General features: G+C 42.2%; 1 long non-coding RNA gene across 1 annotated transcript; it reads right to left on the reverse strand.

Moving 5' to 3' along the window:
- LOC108634217 lies at nucleotides 15628-22398 on the reverse strand. Its single transcript, XR_001917461.1, has 3 exons — nucleotides 22308-22398; nucleotides 18344-18415; nucleotides 15628-16025 (listed from the first exon to the last, which is right to left on the reverse strand). It is a non-coding gene; the product is annotated as an uncharacterized LOC108634217 (long non-coding RNA).

Here is a 23301-nt window from a genome sequence, read left to right on the forward strand (position 1 = left end):
TTACCATGATTATTGCCAGCTGGTGATTTTTTCATTCAAACATTTCTTTTGTGTCTATTAGCTGACATTCTACTAAGGGAAGTCTTTCTCTTCTCCCCATTTATGTCTTTGATTATATAAATATAAACTCACAATTCTTATTCCATTTAATGGATTCTGTTTTCATACTATGATACATACCTTGATATTCAGATTTGGCCACGAAGCATCCCTTCAAGTTTGATTCTGAGTTCTGTCAACATTCTCCAGCATTCTTAGAACATTTCCTTAATCTGCCACAGTGAAATAGTCCAAGGTCCAAGAAGCCTGTTGTACTTTCCGTCCAAGAAGTCCTACTTCTATTTAGTGGGAAAAGATATTCGGAAGCCAAAAATCAGGGTATTGGGTGTCACTGTTCCTAGGTCTTTTCCATAGTGAGAGAACAAACGTGTATACACACACACACAAGCACACACTTCCATCTGCAATTCATTCTAGTACTACCTCTTTCTGTATTTATAAGTCCTTCAACATTAAGAATCTACAGTAATGAGGAGACATCATCTTCAATACATTATTTTGTCAGTCTCCACTGCACAAAGCCAGACTCCCACTGCTGCCACCTTACCCTACTTGGGCTGCCACACTCCGCTTCTGACCACTGCCATTGCTAGCCCTGTGCAGACACCCTCTTCACCTCTCAGTCTCTGAATCCTTTTCTGGGGCTTTCCTCATAGCTCAGTCAGTAAAGGATCTGCCTGCAATGCAGGGGACCCAGGTTTGATTCCTGGGTTGAGAAGATTCCCTGGAAAAAGAAATGGACACCCACTCCAGTGTTCTTGCCTGGAGAACTCCATGGACCGAGAAACCTTGCAGGCTACAGTCCATGAGGTTGCAAGAGTTGGACGCAACTTAGTGACTAGACCACCATCACCACCACTCATTCACTTGAACTCTAATACTCTTCACTAGGCTGCCACTGATCTCTACATAAGTCGCCCTTCTCACGTGGTGTGGACTCTAACAACCAACACTAGACCCAGTCTACTCAGTCACCAACTACCCTTGCTCACATACTTGCACTACTACTCTGCTCTGCGTGGACGCCATCCGCACCGAAGTCAGACTCTGGCAATCTATACCAAGATGCGCGGATGTTACCCTCACCCAGTTTGGGCTTCCAGTACCCTATGCTGGGCCTAATCTCCTTCATGGAGACTTACCTTAATAAGCCCAAGTGGCTTTTAGACCAAATTCTCAGAAAAGAAGCGATTCAATCCTTTTTGATTTATGATTTTTCAGAATTTCTATCATTTCTTTCACCTTAGTTCACTTTTCTATCATTTCCCTCATTTCTTTCAGTTAGTTTACTTTGAAATGTCGCATTGAGTTTCCGTTTTGGGGCTGTGTTTTTCTGGTATTGTTTTCTATATGCATGGGATTTGTTTCATTTTTTTTCTAATATATACATGGGGTTCATTTGCAGTCCTTTTATGTCAAGTATATTTTTGTATTTTTTCCATAGGGAGAATTTTAAGTTGGAGATTGCAAAGGACCAGGTGACATTTCGTAGGTTCATCTTTTTTTCTCAACTGAACTATAGTTGATTTACAATGTTTTGGGTGTACAGAAAAATGATTCAGTCATATATCTATATATATTACATATATAATATATAAATCCTTTTTCAGATTCTTTTCCATTATAAGTTATTATAAGATATTGAATATGTTCCCCTGCCACATACAGCAGCTTCTTGTTGTTTATTTATTTTATATATAGCAGCATATATCTATTAATCCCAAATTAATCTCTCCCCATCCTTTCCCCATTGGTAACCATAAGTTTGTTTTCTATACCTGTGAGTCTATTGCTGTTTTGTAAATAAATTCATTTGTACCATTTTTTTACTTTTACATATAAGTTATGTCATATATTTGTCTTTCTCTGACTTAATTTCACATAGTATGAAAATCTCTAGATCCATCCATGAGAGTGCAAATGGCAATATTTCATTTTATATGGCAGAGTAATACTCCAGTGTGTATCTATGTGTTTGTGTGTGTGTGTGTGTGTGTGTGTGTGTATCAATTTATCCACTCATCTGTTGGTGGACATTAAGGTTGCTTCCATGTCTTGGCCACTATAGTGTTGCTATGAACTAGCTTCATCTCTTGAATGCACTGAAAGCAAAGCAAACTTTGTTTTTGTCTTTATAAAGCAATCTCTATAATAATATCCAAGATTTGCTATCTCTTGTTTCCTCCCCTTCCAATATTTGAACTTTTGTCGATTTCTTAATCTTTTCCCCCTGCTCAATTTCATTTCTACTGACAGTTCCTTTCTTCCTCAGAAGGAATTTTTTCAGAAAGAATGTGAGTGGCAGAATTCTATATTTCTCAGATCTTTGAAGGCTTACACTACTCTAGTAGACTCTGATTTTTTAGATGGGAATTTTCTTTTTACTATCCTACTTGTTGTGGAGATTTATAAACCACATTCTAGCCTCCAAGATGTCCCAAATGGAAGCCATAATCCTGCCTAGACTGTCCTAAGCAAAGTTTTGCAATCAACCCAGTAACTCCACAGTAAACACCTCAGCCTCCTGACTCACAGCCTCTTCCCAGCTCCAGCTAGCTCATAGCATCCTTCCTTGTGGCCATTAGTTTGCCTAAGAGCCAGTGGGCAGGTTTCCCTGCCCCAGTGAATCCCTGACAGAACAAATAAATACCCACGTGGTTGAAAGATTGAGTACAAATCATTTTTTGTTTTTCCAGTTTTTCTTTGTCCCCATTAGCAATACCTTACCAGCATAAATCAAGAAATCCACACATATTTGTGTATCAAATACTCATGAGGCATATTTTGAAATTCAGCAGTTGTTTTAGAGCCCAGTCCATGAAAACATGAGGTCAGATTGGAAGCCTCCATCATATAATGTCTCTTAACAGTGTCTATTGAGGTTTTAGACCCAGGTTCCTGGATTCCAATACAATTATGGCTTGTATAAAGTTTGCAAACAAAAGTTGTGAGATATGACTTTCTGACAATTTTCAATAATGAACACCTTTCTTTTGGAAATCTATGATTTGACACACATTTATATGAAAGAAACCCTGTTTCTCCTAATATTACCAAACCCTTCAGCTTGAAAGTTCCATACAATTGGTTTGTCTTATTTGATCCCTTTTGCCAGCTGAGGTTCACCGCCCACCAAGGCACCATTGGCTGGAACAAAACACTGGGCCGGAATCTAGAGTAGCTGCACTTGCTCAGGGACGGGCCTCCCTCCCTGCTCCCTCTACTTCCCATTTGTTTCTGTAAAATGTAAGGAGTGAAGCGGCACCACAACTGGACCCAGAAAATCAGGGGGTGATGGGGGCCGTAACATGGGGCAGTGTGGGAGTCAGATCTCATGGAAACCCGAGACAGGAAGCAGACAGGACAGACTCGGGGAGCCTGGACCTGGAGTCTCCCGGATGCGGATGCGATGAGGAAGCTCGAGGGGCGTCGCCACGGCGCTCCCTGGAATCCTTGCTTCCGCCTTGCTGTCGCCCTGGCGCCAGTCTCCAGCTTGTCACCCAGCGTGTGCCTGCTGCCCTCCCTGCGCCAGCTACTGTCCTCTCACTGCACCTCGACTTTAATGTGCAGCTGCCTCTTGGACCATTCTAGAAACTAATCACACATCACAGTGAGTCCTCCGTGAATCATTTCATATTTGGAACCTGCTGCTACTCTCTCCATTCTACATAAACCAATTAAACGACCCTGAATGGAAAGCTCTACCACATTTTCTACTTTGCAAGATGTTAAAGTAGAATATTCATGCTAATATGATACAGTTTGAGGGAAATTCCAGCATAAATTGAAAGTATTTAGTTTGTATAATAAAATATTTGTATAATAAAATATTAAAAATATATTCTTCTATTTATGAAAATAGAATATGGAAGAACTAATAACCAATCATAAGCCCAATTATCAAGAGGAATATTACAAAGCATGACATATTTTACATATATATACATACACGTGTATAATTATACACCTAAAAAATAGTAGTGTCTATAGATTCTAGCACACAAAAAAGTTAATATGGTAAAAAAGAATTTTTTTTAACCAAAAGTGAGTAAGTAATAACTTGGGAATTATTTTCATTTCACAGCTAATTATCTTCTAATAAAAACTGTGGTGAAGATCTGAAACCTTTATCTCTCTTTGACATCTTCTGTTGCAGGACTGTACCAGTAGATGAAAGACATTCAGTTTTCTATCTATGAGCACACTGGATGTAAGAAAATATTTAAATATTTTTGAGGACTAGGTGGTCGAGTACTGCTCACATGCCAGGAGACAGGGTAGCTGACCACCACTCAGCCAAGTGCCCATCCTGATATACTTGGCTTTGAACACGAAAATAAGATAACATGATTAGAAACAAACAAAAATCCTGATTCTCGAGTGCAGTATACTGACTATTCCTTTCACGGAAGTTGGTGTTTTCTAATTTCACAGTCACTTTCACGAGCCCCTGTTGAATACCAGCCATTTCTGGCTGCCACCAAATACCTCTTCTACTCTCTTCCCAAATATTCCCACAATCTCTTGTGATTTCTTGTCACTATTTTAATACCCTCTGCTTTCTCCTGACTTTCTCTCAGACCATTAGAAAAATACTCTGCTCCCTTTACCAAAACTTTAGAACTCTGAATTTAGCATCAGACCTAAGAGCAAGTAAAGCTTGCCTGGAGATATCAGGTAGTTAATAGGTGAGAACCATCCAGAAGGCAGAGTTGGCTTTGGGGGGGCCTATGGCTTTGCACTTTGCTGTTAATGGAAGCAATATCAGAAGAAAGAGCATCCATAGTAGATCTACTGGAATACAGTAGCGGGGTCTGGATTCTGAGAAAATGTGAGATGATGTGGCCAGGGGGTAAGGAAAAGGAAAAAATAACTAGGAGATGGTTTTTTAAAATCATAATTATTTTATTTGTTGTTTTATGAATATGACACTACTACCATGGAATGTTCAGATTTTTTTCCACAGTATTACATTTGTCTTCAGTGCAGCAAAATGTTTCTCTATATAAGTCATGAAATACCAAGAATGATCCCTCTTCACAAGCCCTACAAGACAGCACTGAGTATCTGTAGTGATATCTATCTAAAGAGAATGGAAAAGTAAATGTGATCACCTTGCTTGATCTCACCATCTTCCTAGCAATGACATCTCCCAGAACCTCAAAAATCTCCTAACACAGGAAACTTGCCCCAAAGCTATATCTGCATTTCATCTATGTCTCTCTAAACAGGACCAGGCAAAAGATATCTGTCTCCCAGACAGCCTCCATCCCAGGTGTGTGTACGGAGAATCCCACTTTCCCACTCAGCAATGGTCCCAGTCTCCCTCCACGTGTTGAGTCCAGGGATCACGGCCACCACTGATAGTATCTTTTGTCTCTTTCTAACCCCACTTACCTGCAATACGATCATAATAGTAAAAGTTGTCTGTGACACAAGCTCTCTTCAGGCCAGCCACTTTAAATTTCCAGCAAGTTTTCATCCCTTGGAAGCAACTGAATCCATCGTGGAAATCACATCGAAAGCACAACTGAATATCTAAAGGAAGAGAGGAAGACTTTGATGCAGAATTCTAGGGACAGGGATTCTGTTCAGAAGCCCACCCCCACCTGGAAACCTTTACACTTGAGTGGTGTAACACACAGGAGGGATGAGGACACCCTCCCAGCTTCTGTCAGGGGGCCGTCACTCCCCTCAGGAAGTTAAAAACCTCCCCCTCCCACCCAAGGCTGGGGGCTTAAAGAAGACACTAGAACAGTCAGTGGGGAAAGGGGAGTGTAGCCAGGGAGGGTAGAGAGATACTATGAAAAGAACTCAAACATGTCCCTCCCTTCACGGCGTTATTTATCCGAGAACCGGAAATGAACTGCACCGTACATTTTTTCGTACTCAGGACTCTGTCTCCTGCGAAGAGAAGAAGAAAAATTCTCCTTGAACCACTTCACACCAGTCAAGTCACCAAGTCCCTCTCCTCCTGCCCATACAGTCTCTGCCCACCCATTTGCCCACCAAGTACCGCCCTCCAGGCTTACTCTCATTCATGAAGAGCACCGTGAACACACTCATCAGAAGCAACCGGAACATCCGGGGACCCATTCCTGCAGAGGTCCCAGTAGGAGGCCCCAGCCTCTTTTATCCCCACCACCTGCCCTCAGGCATCCCACTAGAATCGCAAAGTCATAAATTTCAGGTCAGTCTACTTGAATCCTCTCTCTCCAGTGTTCCCAGGAGACAGTACATCCTGTCTATTTCCACCTACTTAGAACTCAGGCCAAGCAGATGTCCTGTTTCATTTGATTAGATCCATCATAAAATACTAATCAATGCTGGTATCCAATCTCTCTCCCTAGTACCTCTTCACATGATGGTATTTCTGCCTGTTGGTCTACACAACAGGTGTATATCCACACCCACATGATGTCCACTCAGCTACAACAAAGCTGGGGCCACTGAGCATCTGGGAGTGAGTTTCTCAGGTCCCTGAAGGTACCACAATCCTCCCGGACGCTCACCTCAGCCGATTCCCCAGATACGGTCTGGTGCCCGGTGGAGCATCCCTCTCTGAGATGGATGGGACAGCCCAGGAAAACAGGCGACGAGGTGAAAGTGATCCTCACTTTCCTCCAGCTTTATTCATTAAAATTTTGAGTGGGGACAAAGACCAAGAATGATTACAATTGAGAGACAAACGCTAGAGAGATACTATGAAACAGTGATGGGGAGAAAGAGGAAGAAATGCTTCGATCACTCGCTCGAAAGGGATGTGGTGGGATTAGAAAGTGGGAGCTAAGGATACGCATGTGTACATGCGCATACCCCAAACTCCCTGACCACAGTTCCCAGCCCCCTTTCCTGTTGGGCATCTTCTCCAGAGTACTTAACCCACTCTGTCCTTCTCTAGCCTCTCCTTCCTTATGGCTATTGTGTCTCTCTCGCCTCACAAGAGCAGAAGTTGCACAAACACAAGGGTTTCGTGTGCTGCGCTGCTTTCTTCTCAGCAGCTGGAATGATGCCTTGCACAGATCAGATAGGCAGAGACGCCCGATGAGAAACTGGATGGGACGATGAGTGTGGTTCACCTGAGAGGCACAGGGAATGGGGCCTCTGCGGTGACAGCCTGATTTCAAGTTCCTGGCCTTCACCTTGCGGTTAGGAGTCACAACACAGAAGACAGGCGGTGGTGATGGCAGGTCGCCCTTTTGGGGGAGGGAGGGAGTGTGGGGGCTGATTACCTGAACAGGCTCGTCCCCAGAGCCACACACACAATCTACCCAGGTGAGATCCCTCATGTAATCTTCATCCCGAGAGGACCCCAGGCACACCTGGGATGGGAGCCCAAGAGTGTTGCCTGTCTGCTGTGTGACCTCAGTTACTGAACGTCTCTGTGCCCTGTGACTGCATAGGTGAGACAGGACCTCTCAGAGCTATATCTGATACCTTTGTTCGGACTTAATAGACTCACTCCTGGGTAATGGCAAAGGGGAGGGGCCAAACACAAAGACGTCTCGAACAGTCTTTGGGCATGAGACCCACTTCATCTTTTGAATTCTCTGAACAACTTCGTAGGTTGGGAATAATTGACCCACTTCATCCTTTGAATTCTCTGAACAACTTCGTAGGTTGGGAATAATTGACTCCAGCTCACTGCTGACCCAGGAGCACTGAGAGCGGCAGCATCTCCCTCCAGATGTCACAAGGCGCACACCTGTCTGATTTAGTGGGCTGTTATCCATCCATTCCACTGTGCTGTCTCCTTTTCTCTAGAATCCGGAGAACGGCTCCCAGGGCTCGAGGTCTAGAGGGACCTGCACCCTGAATCATCACATGGCAGGGAGAGATGGGGAGAATGGCTAAGGAAGACACCGTCTCATAAAAATACAAAATCTCTCTCTTGCTCACAGAGAAAACACTATTCATGGGCAAACTTCCACTGAAACTCGGGCTCCCAGAAGCCTGGCTGGGATTTAAGACTTACCGGCCATTGTCAAGGAAGTAATTCACATAGGGACCACCTTTGCATGTCTTGCATTTGGAACATGTGAGACCCATGCAGAAATTCATGGCCAGAACTCCTTGGGAGTTTACACGTTTCTTGCTGTACTTCACTTCCCCTCTTAGACATGAGGCCCAGCATGGCAGGAGATTTTCTAACTTTGTGGGAGAACCGTTTCAAAAGGTTGCTGCTGCTGCTGCTGCTGCTAAGTCACTTCAGTCGTGCCCGACTCTGTGTGACCCCATAGATGGCAGCCCACCAGGCTCCCCCATCCCTGGGATTCTCCAGGCAAGAACACTGGAGTGGGTTGCCATTTCCTTCTCCAATGCATGAAAGTGAAAAGTGAACGTGAAGTCACTCAGTTGTGAATGACTCTTAGCAACCCTATGGACTGCGGCCCACCAGGCTCCTCCGTCCATGGGATTTTCCAGGCAAGAGTGCTGGAGTGGGGTGCCATTGCCTTTATTTTGTTATAAAGCTGTACAGCGGAAATGTGGTAGCCCTACCACTGTGCAACATGACTCTATGGGATTCACTATTTCTATTTCCCCAGGCAAAAGTGAACTGAACGTGCTCCCCGATGCCAAGGCATAGGACATAACAGAGCTAAGAGTTTCGGCAGATGTTGGCATTTGGGAACTTCAGGAGCCATACAGTCCCACCAGCTGGAGTAGTATTGAGGCGTCAGTCAGCACAGAGTACCCTGAGAGGTCACCAGTCCAAAGACAGCCATGGTCTGCCACTGAGTTCTGGCTTGTCAAGGAGAAGCGCCCAACGGTGGGGCTGGTGAGAGGAAACACATGCTAAAGGTTAGCTCTTAGTAGGTGGGTGCATGTCTTGTGTGTTGGAGTGGGTGGGAAGATCAAGAACAGGTTCTTTCAGAACAGTCTTTGAAGTCAGGGACTCAGGTTCAGCACAGACTGGTTTCTCTCAGATGAGTGAGCTCCAAGGAAATTAACTAAGCTGTCATTCACCGAAACAGGGTGGCATCAGGAGTGCTACTCCTCAGAATACTCAAAGACTGCAGAAATACCCAAAAGATTTTTTATTTCTAAAAGGCACTCAGCTCAAGTGTCCTGGGAATCATTCCCTTGTATCTTTTCCCCCACCTCCAGACTTCCTTTCTCATCAGGATTTTCGGGGAGTCCCCAAGAGCCTTTCTAGATGCCAAACTCCTAGCTACAAGTAGCTTTTCTCCAGGAGGAGGCAGAAGGGAGTTGGTTCAGGATCATTAGAAAAGACTCTATTCCCAGACCTAGTGCAAAGTCAGGCACAATTTCCCGAGTCCTGAATGCTGAGTTGACTCTCCTCTTCCCTATTTGCCTTCCCAAAGACCTGACCTGGAGTTCATTCATTTCCCCCTACCTTGGGAAAAATTAAAACCCCAACTCTTCAACACTATCCGCAATCCGTGACTGAAAGACAGCCACAAAGTTAGAGAATGATCACAGAGCCACAACTCTTCAATGCTGTGACTACAGCATCTGTAACTGTACCCTGTGAAGTGCTCACTCTCTCAGGCCTCACTTTGTGATACTATTGCAATCTTTGTCTCTTTGCCTATATTTTCTTGAACTTTCTTTCTTCATAGCGCCCTTTATCTCTCATTAATAACGTGCTTCTTCCCACTGAAGCTAGGATGCCACAAGGGTGAGGTTAATGCCGACTTTTTTTCTCCTTTGTTTACCTGGCAGGCAAGGGGAAGGACCACAAATTGTTCCTGTCATTACACACAACAGGTTATATCTTAGGTCATACAGGTAATTTAAGATTCAAACTGTGTACTTTTTAGACAGCCAAATTCTATAAATGTAAAGCAATTGTCTTGGAAGGTTTTGGTTGCATAAGAAAGGTGGGATGGTCTGAAAACCACTGTGCTATAAGTCACAATTTTTTATGTACCCAGAGGAACAGCTCCCATATCTGCTTTTTGATTTGTAATGTGAGAATAACGAAACATCTTGCTGCCTCCTTCCCTCAAAGAGAATAGTGAACAACAGTCAGCCTTAAAGTATGGTTCAAAAACAGCAGTTTCAGAATTTCAGCCAAGTCTTTGTGCAACCGTTGGTTGGCAATCAGGCACCAAAGAGTCTATTGCTTATAAAAACGGGATCCAACATGTGGTTGCCAAGAGGGAGGGAGTATGGGGGAGGGAAGGATTGGGAGTCTGGGATTAGCAGATGCAAACCAGTATATGCAGAATGGATAAACAGCAAGGACCTACCATATAGCACAGGGGACTGCATTCAATGTTCTGTAAGAAACCATGATGGAAAAGAATATGAAAAGGAATATACATGTATAGCTGAATCACTTGGTTACACAACAGAAATTAACACAACATTGTAAATCAACTATCCTTCAAAAAAATAAATGAAAAAAAACTGGATCTATACCCCATATGTCTCTATATCTGAGGCCACTGTCCATGGTTTAGGAGAATAAATGAAGTAGGTCCTTTTATCGTTCTGCCTAATAAGGTGAAACAATGTTCCTAGGGTTGGCATAAATTTTTGCAGATTACATTTAGGAGAGTATTTCTCTTACTGATTATGAGCTAAACCGACTGTGTTGTCTCTGAGAATCAATTTTTCAGAGAATGATAAGCTTCTGTATATGTGTGGCTGTGTTCACATGTGTGAGCCTGGGTGTGTGTGTGTGTGTGTGTGTGTGTAAGTATGCAGGTGCGTGAATACCATTATTTTCCTGCTGAATGGCGAGCAAGATCAAGGAGGACATACACACCTTATGCTGATAAGTGATCTTAAGCAGGAGGGAACTTGGCCCAGCAATACCAACCAGGACTGTTTTATGGATCCCAAGATTCAAAACCCTTTTGAATGGGCATGCCAGTGATGACGACCTTTGGACCACAGAGCATTCCTCCTGTTCTCCTCTAGGCTACCAAGGATCTTTTGCTTAAATACAACCCCAATGCCTGTCTGAACAATGCCCTTTGGGTGAGAGAATCTGACTTATTGTACATCAGAATATATACTAGGGGGCAGGAAGTGGGTCTGTTCCTGAGGGTAGGACTTAGGGCATGTGAGGGTACCTTTTCAAAAGGATGGAGGGGATTTACACTACAGAGGATTTAAGAGGGCAGAGAGACAACCATAGCCAGGAGCTGGATTTTGTCCACCTGTGATGAGTTTTCTTTGGTTTTGGGGTTTATGTCCCTCAAACCATGAGAATAGGTATATTTTGTGTATAGTTTAAAATTTTTGCTTCTCTTGTTAAACCACACATTTTCAAGCATCATAACAGTCTACAATTGCAAACATTCCTACAACCTTTTATTGCGGTATTACTAGGAGTAAACAGTGGGCAGGAGAAGCGTGGCTTCCCCTCTTTTGTCCTTCTGCAGAACCCCAAACCGTGACAAGCGGCGTCTCAGCAGTTGGGCATTGTGCTTCAGACTATCTGGCTTCAGATTCCAGACGTGCCTCCCACTAATGACATAATCATGCACAATTTAACTTCTCTGTGCTTTCCTTTCCTTATTAATTAAAAAAAAAAGGCCAATTTTAGTGTTTATATCTACTATTAATTAAGTTAACCTTTAACTAACCTTTTACTAACCTCATAGGTATTTTGTGACAATGAAATGTGATAACATATGTAAATGGTTTAGAAGAGTGTTTACTACAAGAAAATGTCCATTAGATGCTTATGACTATGATTAGTATATTGGGTGGAAACCAAAGAATTCTAAAACATGCCTAAGATCAAATTCAACAAAGGTTCTCATGGAGCTAAAACTAACATGGATCATCATCTACATGTAACTAGTACAGAAGTGAACATGGCCATACACATCCCCTTTATTCCCAAATGAACTTGCAAGAGAAGTCCTTTAAAGGAGGCTTTATAAGAACAGACACACAGCCTGGAGAAAGTGGTTTGAATTGCTCTTGGATCAACCACTGAAGTGTGGAAGGCAGTCAGCCCTTAGGCAGAGAGGCAGCCAAGAGTGAGAGACAGCCTTCAGAGATCTGAATTAGACACTGTTAGGCCTTCAAAGTAGTGATGACAACCTGTTCATAGCCCTGGACCAAGTATTTGGCCTTACAGATAGTAGCAGAAATTAGCATGTTCAATTTCTGACCGCATATCAGAGAGAGAGAAAAACTCCCTGCCAAGGTATTGGGGTTAAAGAAATGATTTGAGAGGCAGAGGGAAGGGAGCAACATAACACAGGATTAGAAAAAGCAATGATTTTCACAGTAAAATACTACGTAAATTTAGATTTCTGAAGAAGAGCTGTCTCACTGTTAATTAAAGAGGAAGAAGAGAGAAAAGACATTCCGTCAGCCTAAAAGAGAATATGTAAAGTTTAGAGCTGACATTCTAGGTTGAAGCTTAGCCTTCTTATTAGAGACTAAGGTAGATAGATACAGGCTGGCAACCAGGGTCCTGCACACAGATCCCATGGCTTCCGAGACTGGGAGAAAGTATAAAAAATAACAGACTTTATTTTACTTTTTACTTTTGGCGTTTGCAGTAGCCAACTTTATTATCCAGGGATGAAATGGGATTTGTTTCACAACTAAAACAAAGGTGACATTATTCAAAGATAGACATTCAAACTCAGATTATGTAGAAGACAACAGCCTTCAAAGCCAGATAACTGTTTGTGGGAAAAAAATGGAAAGGGATTAGCCAACTCTCTTTAGCTCTTTCTCAAGTCAATAATTAAAACTGAGGTACTCAGAGAAAACTTCATGGTTGAGAGTGAATGTGCCCAAAGACTATAATGCCTAGGTCTACTGTATCATAAAAAGACGTGTATGATTTAGGGGAAGGAAAAAAATCAGTGTACTCTACTTTTCCAGCTCCAGGAGAAAGCTGGGAGGGTTGGCAGAAAGAACAAGAAAGCAAACATCTCATTTATCCCTGGTGGGCTCTAGAAGTGGAATCTGACAGGTTGGCAGAGGAAAACCTTGCCCTATTTCCTATCTGGGCCATTGGGAGGGAGTTCCCCTTACATAATTGTCCTCTACTGATCTGGGCAGAGGCTTCTCACAGTGACCTTGGGGGAAAAGCACAGACAGCACAAGGGGACCCAAGGAGAGCTTTTCTAAACCACCCTTCCTCGTGTACGGAGTGGACACTGAGTTGAAAGCCAGTGGGCCTGCCTTGGGGTTTGCTGTGGGACACAAAGATGTTCTAAAGACAGACTTGTGGGGAGGGCGGGAGTGGGCATTGGCAATGGGTTGGGGGAGAAACGAGCCAATGGGCTCAATGAAGGTCTCAGTCAGTCAGCAGAGGCTAAGAGGCCATTTTCCCTTTCCATTCAGCAAAGGAAAAATGGCCTATGTTTCCTGGGAGTACTGCCTGAGGCATAAATTAAAAATGGACCATGAGTTCACCAGGTACAGAGTATGGGCACCAGAAAAATGCAGTGTGACTGTACATGGGGAATTAGCATGAGACAAATCTGTGGGTTCCCTGACAATTAAAGTCAAGTCCCAGGGACTGTTTTTTCTGAGTTGAGTGATTGGAGACACAAATTAATACTATCCATGTATTCTGCTACCAAACGTGTTTTGTTTGGCCTTCATGGCACAGTACTGCACCACTAAATACCAGAGGAAGTCACACAAATATCCAGATCCGTGGATACTTTAAAATCCACATTATAAAAGATTTTGTGTATTTTGAATCAATGAAGTATTTGTCAGTGCTGAACCTGAAATACTGCATGGCTACCATAAGCCCGAGTTCCACAGCTGCTGCCTTTTCGGTCAAGGGTTGTCCAGTTTCTTACAGCCTCTATTGCTCTCTATTTTCTCTAGATGTAACCAATTTAACCTAATTCGTAACACCTGGTTGGCAGTTTTACAATCAACATGCAAATACTAGTTAGGATTCTACTGTTTGCAACTTTCAGTAATAGGAATCAAAGTAGCTTAAATAAAAAGGGGAATTTCTTCTAAGGATACTCTGGTGTCTCATGGCATACAAGGAAAGACACAGGAACAAATTTTAATATAAACACACCAAATACCCCCATCTTTTCTGCCCCTTCCATGAATATACGTTTTTCTTTTCTCTGGCCAGAGAGAGAAAAGAGGAGCTCTCTCCGGCCATTATTAAGAGCTTCAAATTTACATCTCCTCTGCCCTAGGAAGGAGCCAGCCCACTTTGGAACCCAGTCCCTTTCTGAATTCTTTGGAAAGGACACTGAACAATGCAGCCTTAGGGAATCGCCCACTGTGCGTATCTGCTGCGCCACAGTGCCTCTAACCCTTTCCTCCTCCTCCCCACCTCCAGGCACAGGAGGTTCCCATCCACAGACTCTGCTGTCAGGCAGGACAGGTGCTATGTCTGGCCATGGCTGTCCATGATGAACCACTGAATAGAAAACCCTGGCAGGATGATGGTCTTTTTGCACAAATATTGTTCCCAGAATACTGCAAGATCATACTAGTTCAGGAAAAGTATGGAATCTTCGTCTAGTCTCCCTCCCTGGAGGAAAGATAAAGAACTGTGCTGAGCCACTACAGAAAACAGTATGGAAGTTCCTCAAAAAACGAAAAATAGAACTGCCATATGATCCCGCAATCACATTCCTCAACATATACCTGGACAAAACTGTCATTCAGAAAGAGACATGAACCTCGGCATTCATAGCAGCACTATTCACAGTAGCCAAGACACAGAAGCAACCTAAATGTCCATTGATAGGGGGATGGACAAAGAAGTTGCGGTATATACACACACGCGCACACACACACACACAAATGGGTAAAGAAGAGGTGGTATATACATGCAGTGCATGGAGTACTCCTCAGCCATAAAAAAAAGAATGAAATAATGCAACATGGATGGACTGAGAGATGATCATACTAAGTGAAGAAAGTCAGAAAGACAAATACCATGTGATATCACTCATATGCGGAATCTAAAATATGACACAAATGAACATATCTATAAAACAGAAACAGACTCATAGACATAGAGAAGAGACTTGTAGTTGCCAAGAGGGAGGGAGGCTGGGGAGAAAAGAACTGGGAGTTTGGGATTAGCACATACAAACTATTATATATAGAATGGATAAATAACAAGGTCCTACTGCATAACACAGGGAACTATATTCAAAATCCTGTGATAAACCATAATGAAAAAGAACATATATATATATATACATATAATGGAATCACTTTGCTGTAGAACAGAAATTAACACACTATAAATCAACTATATTTCAATAAAATAAATTTTAAAAAAAAGAACTGCCCTGATTTTGAAAGAGCAGTGCCCTTCAGAACACAAGTCAGAATTAGACAAATCAAAACCAAAAGAAAATGAAGCTATAATGGCACAAGAAATTCTTAGAAGATTAGGAAGAAAAGCAAGTAAACAGCAAATAAAGAAAACAGTCTGATTCAGTCTGACTCTGCTCAAAGAAATATTTTATGCTTGAAGACAGGTCTCTTGGGACCAGTAAAAACCATTACAGAAATTAATCATGCAGCATTTTTATTTCCAAGCCAAATTATATTTCTTATTTTTTAATATTTTAACTTCATTTAATTTTCTAGTTATAAAATAATAGATGGCTGTTATAATTTTAAACAATTTTAGGAATGTAAAAAGAAGTTGATGTTTTTGCCTATTCCCCTCACACATAAAATCCACTCTCAAATCACATACTTTCAAGGTAAGCAGTTTACAGTGCGATTACAACCGAATGGAATTAAATTCCTCAGTAAGAAAGCTAACAACTGGAACAGAAAGCCTCCTCCACTAGCGGAGTGGAGAGACCCTAAAGCAGTCCTGATCCCACGGAAACACTTTCTCTCCCAGGTAACACCCCCTGCTGGCCAGCGTTGTGATTGCCACAGGATTAGGCTGCTCTTCTTGAGGGTCCATTTCAAGGAGAAGCAGAGGCGTTGTCTCAAGGCTTTCTTTCCTTCAGCAAATATTCACTGATCCCACCTCTAGATACGAGGAGCTGTCCTAGGAGCTGAGCAGACAACGATAAATATCATAGCCAGTGGTTCCTATTCTCATGAAATGTACATGCAAGTAATCAGCTAAAAGAATGAAGGTTGATACGTGTTATTAACAATCTGAAGAGGGTCCTGGGTGTAAAACACAAAATGATTAGGTAGTCAGGGAGGAGCTCTGGAGATTGTGCCATTGAGAGAAAGAAGAAGGAATATTTGTTCAGTGGATGGGAAGGATATGCAAAGATCCAAAGTCAAGTTAAAAGGGTATGTTTTATTCAAGGAAATCAAGGAAGAAGAGGGCTGCAGATTAATGAGATGAGAAACAAGGGACAGTGACTTCCTTTAACTGCTGTGGGGAGAACAGTTTAGAGAAGAAGTGAAAACACCGATCAGGAGGTGCATGGAGTACAGTGTTTAGTATTAGTTTTAATAGTAAAGACAGAAAAATGGAAGCATCTGAGATACATTTTGAGTGAAAATGTACTGACCTACTAGGAGGGAGAGAGGAATGAATATCAAAGATGCCCAAGTACTTGGTATATGCTACTGGTATATGCTACTGGTATATGCTACTGGTATATGCTACTTGGTATATGCTACTGGGTAGAAGTATCACGACTCACTGAGGACTCCTTGAAGCGTGGTGTGAAAAGGGGAGATGGTTCAACTTACACATATTACATCTGAGAGTTAAGTGAGCCATTCACGCAAAAATGGCAAAAAGGCAGTAATTATGTGACTATGCAGCTCAGGAGGTAAGACTGAGAAGTAACATTAAAGCAGGGGGAGGGATGCATGTGGAAGATATGATGGTTTTCTCTGTCAATCTGACTAGGCTAAGGGGTGTCCAGCTAGCTGATAAAATGTTATTTCTGGGTGCATTTGTGAGGATGTTTTCAGAAAAGATTAGCATTTGAGTCAGTAGACTGGGTAAAGAAGATCACTTTCACCAATGAGGGTGGGCATCATCTAATCCACTGAACAGAACAGAAATGTGGAAGAAAGGCAAATATGCTCTCTGCTTGAGCCAGGACAGGCACCCAGAATCCTGGTTCTCAGGGCTTTGGACTCAGACTTAATTATACCAGACTTTCCTGGTCCTCCAGCTTGCAGACAGTTGACTGTGGGACCTCTGGGTGTCCATAATCACGTTAACCAATTCAATCAGCCATTCAATCAGTCAATCAATCCTATTGAATCTGTATCTTTAATACAGATTTTGGTACTGAGAATGGTTCTGCTTAGTTGCTCAGTCGTGTACCACTCTTTGTGATCCCATGGACTGCAGTCTGCCAGGTTCCTCTGTCTCTGGAGATTCTCCAGGCAAGAATACTAGAGTGGGTTGTCATGCCCTCCTCAAGGGGATATTTCCAATCCAGGAATCAAACCCAGGTCTCCCACACTGCAGGCAGATTCTTTACCAGCTGAGCTACCAGGAAAGCCCGAGAATGGTTCTAGAGGAACAGAGTTTTAAAGATGAGTTTTCTGAATCAGTTCTGGGGTTTTCTGAATTGGCTCTCTAATTTGATTTAAAGATACTAATGACTATTTCTAGTAGTATAGAGAGCAATGACAGACCACACCAAGATCTGGATATAGAGATAAGCAATGTATCTCCACTGAATACTTCTAATCAGCCACTTACAAGAAACAAGAATCAGATGACTATATCTTTATACTTAGTTACTCCCCATCTCAGACAATGTGGTAAAAGGATGACTTCGGGGATTTGAAATTTCCAGCTCAAGGACCACATAAATGACTGGAAGCTTCTACATGTGTCCATGCAGACCTTTAGCTCCTCCTGGAGCTAAGGGCTGAAATTGCTGAAAACCAAACACAGAACCTCATACTGTGTATCTACAATTAGAAAAGAATAGGACACTATAAGTTAGAATGATAAATGTAGGGATACAGAGCCTCTAAATTCTGAAGAGTCTCCTTTGCTGGTGGAAGATTCTTCCCATCCCCATAATAATTTAATTTGACTATACTTAATTTCATTATACACATAGCTTTGATAGTTGTGGTAAATAATACCAAATATGAGACATGTATGCATATACTACCCTCAAAGAGCTGAATCTTCTTGGGAGGATAAGAAATACATACTTGGAAAAGTAATAAGAATAAAAAGCAAGGTATGAGTATCAGGGCTTAGGATATAAATAAGAATGATTGGGAATACTATACTTGAGTTGGCCCTGTAAGTAGATTTAAAATGAAAGGATTTTAGAACTGAAAGCAATTAACATAATATCTAATGTAACTCCATTTAATAACTGAGAAAACAAACAAAGAGAAACTTGTCCAAATTATGATAGCAACTTACTGCGAACAGAACTCTGGTCTCCTGATTCCTGACTCTTTGCTCTTTCCTTTGCAACCACTGCCTTTGTGACTGCTACAAAAAAAAAAAATAAAGGAGAGAAAGACAGGTGAGCAGAGAAGGCCCTGTATAAGCACTAGGAGAAATGTACATCCTTGTCATACATATGTATGGATGATGGTATCATGCATATCATCAGCATCCTTCACTGCGGATATGTGAATGTTCAGTGAGTAGACTGGTGAAGGGCTCCTATTATGAAGTATCAAAAAGTAAGACTGGAATGGAATGAGCACCTTGGGATGAAAAGATAAGATTAAACTAAATAGAATATTAACAGTCTCAGTCTAGGTATTTTAGATGTTAAATAAGAAATAAAGGTAAGTGCTATATGAATTTCAAAAAGGGTCAGATTCCAAAGGCTGAAAGTAATCAGGGCTGGCTTAGTGGAAGGGATAAATTGGAGATGAACATTCAAGAGGTATAGGATTTGAGAGAAGAGGATAATTTGGATAAGGTAAGGAAATCCTAGGACCTGGGAAATGAGGCTAAAAAGGCATGATGGCTCAAGATGGTGCAGAGTCCCAGGAAGGCTGAATTTACTCTGACAGAGACCACTGCAGGTGCTTAAGCAGAATAACTTGATTAACGTTTTAGAAAGACTCATATGGCAATGACGTATAGGATGGACTGAGCCAAGAGAATAAAAGGGAAGGCAAAGAGCTATTTTTCTAATAAGAATAACAAAGAATTTTATAGACTAAAGAATACTATACAATATTTATAATACCATGAGCTATTATTCCCATCAGTTCATGGGAAATAAATGGGGAAACCATGGAAACAGTGTCAGACTTTGTTTTGGGGGGCTCCAAAATCACTGCAGATGGTAACTGCAGCCATGAAATTAAAAGATGCTTACTCCTTGGAAGGAAAGTTATGACCAACCTAGACAGCATATTCAAAAGCAGAGACATTACTTTGCCAACAAAGGTCCGTCTAGTGAAGGCTATGGTTTTTCCAGTGATCGTGTATGGATATGATAGTTGGACTACAAAGAAAGATGAATGCCGAAGAATTGATGCTTTTGAACTGTGGTGTTGGAGAAGACTCTTGAGAGTCCCTTGGACTGCAAGGAGATCCAACCAGTCCATTCTGAAGGAGATCAGCCCTGGGATTTCTTTGGAAGGAATGATGCTAAAGCTGAAACTCCAGTACTTTGGCCACCTCATGCAAAGAGTTGACTCATTGGAAAAGACTCTGATGCTGGGAGGGACTGGGGGCAGCAGGAGAAGGGGATGAGAGAGGATGAGATGGCTGGATGGCATCACTGACTTGATGGACGTGAGTCTGAGTGAACTCCGGGAGTTGGTGATGGACAGGGAGGCCTGGCGTGCTGCAATCCATGGGGTGGCAAAGAGTCGGACACGACTGAGCGACTGAACTGAACTGAACTGAGCTATTATTTCATAGACACTATGCTAGCTTTTCTCATTTAATGCTCACAAAAACGATATGAAGGAAGTTGAATTATCATCTCCATTTTTAAAATGAGAAAACAGAACCTACATAACCTGCCCAGGTCATAAATCCAGGGAGTGGAGGAGTCAGAATTAGAGCCCAGATAACATGACCCCACAGCCTACAGTCTTGGCTTCTATGCCATATCCTTCAGTATTACTAAATGTGTCTGTATTACTGAATGTGTATTATTAAATTCTATTAAAGAATCCAAGAACAAAATAATTAGGGCTGAACTAGTGATTAGTAGGAAAAAGGAAATGTAAGGGAGAGATGAGACTTTACAAGGGAACAAAATGACAGAACTTAGTATGTATGAGATACATGGGGATGAGAAAGAATGAAAAATGATCATCCCTTCAGGAGAGAAAACACAGGGAAATGATAATACCATTCATCCTTGGAAATCACACAGGTGAATCCAGAGGGGGAAGATGAGTAGTATTTCAGATATGTTGCATTTGGAAAGATGAAGATATCCATGTAGAAATCAGAGTATGCAGATAAGATACATTTTAGAAACTCAGGAGAGAGGAAGGATTGAAATTATAGATTTTTGAAATTATCTCACATAAAATAAATAGAGGAAGCAACAAAACTAAGCTCTTTAAGGGGGGGGAGGGGGAAAGAACTACTCTTTAGGGACCAGCAAAGTTGAAAGGCAGGAAAGCGGCAGGAGCAGAAGCAGGATAGGGCAGAGTTCAACAGATGAGACTTTCAAGAAGAGAGCAGCTGCCTTCTAATTCACTCTATATTCTCTCCTGGAAGATCTCATTCTCACTTATTCCTTACACTATTATCCACACACATGCAAGTAAGAAGTAAGAGAGGGCTACAGCTGAAGGAGTTTGAATATGTCAACAAAGGGCTGAGGTAAGCAAAGATATCACAAAGGAGTGATTAACTTAAGCATGAGTATATAACTAGTTGAAAGCAATATTTGAATGTACAAAGACACAGATGAGTTAATTAAACCAGTTAGGTTGAATCAGGGAAAGCATCTGGAAAAGGGCTGCATTACTACCAAAAGGTAAGGAAGCTATGTTAATCTATATCACTCAGAGGCAATCAGCAAAATTCAGATTAAGGGAAACACCACAGGACCAACAACCGGGCTCCTTCAAACGAAATGCAAGGGAGAAATATGGAGGTGAAACCTGTAGAATAAGAGAAGCTTGAAAGACCTATCAACCAATCACAACGTGTGAACTGGATAGGATCCTAGGTTAAACAAGCACAGTAAAGGAAAAAAAAAACTATGTGACAAGTAAATAAGAAAATACATTAAATATTTAAATGTGATAAGATTGTGGTTATACTTTTTAAAAGTCCTTTATGTTTTTAGAATCATATTGATATATTTATAGATTTTTGATGCTTGATATTTGCTTCAGATAAATACAGGAGTTATGTGGATAGTGATATAGAAGTAGAGATTGCTATTCAGTCTCTCAGTTGTGTCCAACTCTTTGTGAACCTATGGACTGCAGCACGCCAGACTTCCCTGTCCTTCATCATTTCCGGGAGCTTGCTCAAACTCATGTCCATTGAGTCGTGAGGCCATTCAACCATCTCATCCTCAGTCATCCCCTTCTCTTCCTGCCTTCAATCTTTCTCAGCATCAGGGTCTTCGCTAATGAGTTGGCTCTTCGCATCAGGTAGCCAAAGTACTGGAGCTTCAGCTTCAGCATCAGTTCTTCCAATGAATATTCAGAACTGATTTCCTTTAGGATTGACTGGTTTGATCTCTTTGCAGTCCAATGGACTCTCAAGAGTCTTCTCCAACACCACAGTTCAAAAGCATCAATTCTTCAATGCTCGGCCTTCTTTATGGTCCAACTCTAACATCCATACGTAAAGAGATTGGCCAGAAGTTAATTGCTGGAGCTGGGCATTGAGTTCATGTAGCTTCATTTTTTCCATATGTTTGAAATTTTCCTCACTACATTTTTTTTGAAGATGCAGTTTGCTTTGCAAGAATAGGATTTTCTTCCATTTACTGTAGTTTAGATCACCATGGTTAAGTTTTCTTGACCTGGGTTATGGATTTCAAGGAATCATGGGGATTATCAAATCAGATCTAGACAAAGCTAGAAAATGAAGTGGTCCATCAAAAAACAAGAACTTAGAACACAAGGTTCCACCTGAAATATGACAGGAGATAGACGCTTCAAGTTATTAAAGGGTTTCAAAGCTAAAATTCTAACAGAAAGGACAAGAAATTAATAAGGGATGTGTGTAAGGAGTTTGTTGAATGAGCAAAGCAATAGTTGAGAAAAATGATTCTGTCCACTCTTCTAAGACAAAGTAGAGATTTAATGTCAATGAAAAAGACATGCAGGGATGAGATGACCAAACCGCAACATGGGATATGTGTTCATGAGAAAAGAATGTGCACTAAAGGCTTGTTAAGACACTGGAGATCTAGGGGTAGGGTCATTCAAACCTTTGCAAAACGACTTCTGTCATCTTCTCTGTTTATTCCTTTTTCCTCAACAAATCCAAAGTGCACAGGCCCTAGGAAAAAGGTGGTTAAGAGTAAGGGATAACTGAAGTTTGGAGGAAAAGGTTAAAGATCATTTTCTCCCTCTCACTCAATCCTGAATTTAACAAATCGTGTTAATTAAATGTCACCTTCCTATTTGCATGAGGTGGGGTATAGAACACTCAGGACGGGAAAGGACAAGTTGCTTTATATAGGTTGCAGGGAGATGACTAGGACCTTGAGCTGTGAAGACCTCAACCCTTTTTCTCTTCTAGGCCTCACCCTCAAGAATTCCCAAAGCCCTAGAATATTTTTTCCCAGGTATGTAAACGAAACAGCACTTAAGGGTTAAGATTATGGGAAGGGAGTGGAAGGGAGCATTTAAGTAAGCTTCTTCTAGCAAGGAAGTCGGAGTGGTGGAATCAGTCTGAGAGTCACGTTGGCAAGCGCTGGAGACACACAATGGGTCAAATCGGAGAGCCTAGGAAGCTAGGGAAAGGACTGCACTTTATACGGGTCTTTATACAGAAACTGCGCTCATCAGACTCCAGGGAGACTGCTGCGGAGCCGCGTGGGGTGGGGAGGAGGGGGCGGTGGAAGAGGCGGAATCGGGGGAGAGGGCTCCAAAAGAAGGAAGAGATTGATTTCCCGGAGGTAGACGGAACGTTTAGAATGCCCCTCCCCAAATCCAGCTATCTCGCTGTTACGTAACCTCGAGAGTTAACCGAGCCTCAGAAGCCCGCCCTTCCCCTTCGAGCCACCTCCAGGCGACGCCGCGTTGCTTCCGGGTTACGTGCTCGAGCTTGGCGGCGTGCGGACCTCGCCGAATCCAAGCCGCAAGTCCCAGGGCTCCTCCCGCCCACGGGGAGGGCCAAGAGAAAATATGCACCAATCGGGATGTAGACTTGGAAGACGTTCACTCTCTGGGCCAATAAGAAGGTGGTGGGCGGGGCTT

The sequence above is a fragment of the Capra hircus genome, chromosome 29 (assembly GCF_001704415.2).
Source record: "Capra hircus breed San Clemente chromosome 29, ASM170441v1, whole genome shotgun sequence".
NCBI classification, from domain to species: domain Eukaryota; kingdom Metazoa; phylum Chordata; class Mammalia; order Artiodactyla; family Bovidae; genus Capra; species Capra hircus.